This window comes from Oncorhynchus mykiss, chromosome 26 (assembly GCF_013265735.2).
Source record: "Oncorhynchus mykiss isolate Arlee chromosome 26, USDA_OmykA_1.1, whole genome shotgun sequence".
Lineage (NCBI taxonomy): Eukaryota > Metazoa > Chordata > Actinopteri > Salmoniformes > Salmonidae > Oncorhynchus > Oncorhynchus mykiss.
This window is the reverse complement of record NC_048590.1, coordinates 38,053,457-38,056,138: the sequence shown is the minus strand read 5'-3', so window position 1 is coordinate 38,056,138 and position 2,682 is coordinate 38,053,457.

The window sequence follows — 2,682 nt, the reverse complement described above, 5'->3', positions numbered from 1 at the left end:
ACACACACACACACACAAACACACACACACACACAAAGATTTCTCACAGCTCTGACAAATAGAGAGGGATGCCCATTAAATGTACATGCACCCTGCCTTTTCCAAATAGAAAATGCTGAGGCGTGTAAACTTGGGTAACAGCTAAGTGAATGCCTTTGTGCATATGAATGCACATTTGCGGGGGATACGGGCATAAAGAGATTGAGATGATAAACTTTGATTTGCATGTAAATTGTTTCTTTTATTCTCTGTTTACTGCCACAGCTCCTTTAGATTGAAGGCAGCGACTCTCAAGTTCTCGCTCCTCCATGTGTGTGTGTACGTGCGTGTGTGTTGTTCTTGTTGTTTTGATTGCAAATGTCTGCATGTGATGATCTCCTCCTTTGTATTTTATGTCGTCCTGATGGTTGACTTTTAAAGGGAAACAAACCTGATTGTAATAGAATATGCCGTATAGTACTTCTATAATTTACAGTATATAACTTCATACATAGCACAGGGCCTAAATATAATCATAAACATCCCACATATATTTGATTTAATGGCTAACAGATATTTTGTTTTACATAGGGAAGATGTTCAGTTTGTGTGCAATATGCTTACTCAAATTGTATTTGTCACGTGCCAAATACAACACCTTATCATGAAATGCTTACTTACAAGCCATTAACCAACAATGCAGTTCAAGAAAGAGTTAAGAAAATATTTACTAAAAAACCTAAAGTATAAAATTAAAAGTAAGTAAATCAAATATCAATAACAAGGCTATATACAGGGTTACAGCTTAGTCAAGGTAAATTGTACAAGTAGGTAGGGGTAAAGTGACCATGCATAGATAAACAGCGAGTAGTAGCAGTGTAAAAACGGGAAGTGTCAATGTAAATAGTCCGGGTGGCCATGTGATTTATTGTTCAGCAATTTTATGGCTTGGGTGTGAACCTTCTAAGAAGCCTTTTGGACCTAGACTTGGTTTTTCGGTACAGCTTGCCGTGCGCTAGCAGAGAGAACAGTCTATGACTTAGGTGACTGGGGACTTCAACACATTTTTTTGCGCCTTCCTCTGACACAGCCTAGTATATACAGTGGGGCAAAAAAGTATTTAGTCAGCCACCAATTGTGCAAGTTCTCCCACTTAAAGATGAGAGGCCTGTAATTTTCATCATAGGTACACTTCAACTATGACAGACAAAATGAGAAATAAAAATCCAGAAAATCACATTGTAGGATTTAATGAATTTATTTGCAAATTATGCTGGAAAATAAGTATTTGGTCAATAACAAAAGTTTCTCAATACTTTGTTATATACCCTTTGTTGGCAATGACAGAGGTCAAACGTTTTCTGTAAGACTTCACAAGGTTCACACACACTGTTGCTGGTATTTTGGCCCATTCCTCCATGCAGATCTCCTCTAGAACAGTGATGTTTTGGGGCTGTTGCTGGGCAACATGGACTTTCAACTCCCTCCAAAGATTTTCTATGGGGTTGAGATCTGGGGACTGGCTAGGCCACTCCAGGACCTTGAAATGCTTCTTACGAAGCCACTCCTTTGTTGCCCGGGCGGTGTGTTTGGGATCATTGTCATGCTGAAAGACCCAGCCACGTTTCATCTTCAATGCTGCCACATCTTTGTTGTGGTGCCATATTCTTTACATTTTATAATAATAGATTTCATGGTGCTCCGTGGGATGTTCAAAGTTTCTGATATTTTTTATAACCCAACCCTGATCTGTACTTCTCCACAACTTTGTCCCTGACATGTTTGGAGAGCTCCTTGGTCTTCATGGTGCCGCTTGCTTGGTGGTGCCCCTTGCTTAGTGGTGTTGCAGATTCTGGGGCCTTTCAGAACAGGTGTATATATACTGAGATCATGTGACACTTAGATTGCACACAGGTGGGCTTTATTTAACTAATTATGTTACTTCTGAAGGTAATTGGTTGCACCAGATCTTATTTAGGGGCTTCATAGTAAAGGGGGTGAATACATATGCACCCACCACTTTTCCGTTTATTATTTTTTTGACTTTTTTGGAACAAGTACGTTTTTTCATTTCACTTCACACATTTGGACTATTTTGTGTCTGTCCATTACATGAAATCCAAATAAAAAATATATTTAAATTACAGGTTGTAGTGCAACAAAATAGGAAAAATGCCAAGGGGGTGAATACTCTTGCAAGGCACTGTATATAAATCACTGGATGGGAATGGGACAGACTGGACATTGAGTTTCTTCTACTGTATCAAGCCTCTCCAGTGGTCCTTGGTCTGCTCAAGTACTACTGATTGACCCCAGTCCAACAGAAGACACACACACACACACACACACACACACACACACAAACACCCCTTCCTTTGGTCCTCTGGCTCTTCTTAGAAGCCTGATGAATCACCAAACCTCTTCATGATTCTCTAAATGTCCAACCTGGTAAAAGTCACAGTTCCTCTACATACACTTCCACCCTCTCCTCTCACTCAAAGTTGTATAGAGGTTCTGGTAGTAGTAGAACTTAGGAGGATGGAGTGGCACACACAGCTTTGAGTGAAACAGACTGGAACTGGAAAAGCCATGTCCCTCCTTGCATGCCTTAGTATTCAAGTCGATGTGGTGGAATGGAATCGTAGTTGTTATGTTGAGAGCAATTAAGACTGACGCAGAGAGGTTGATAATCAGTCTGGTAGG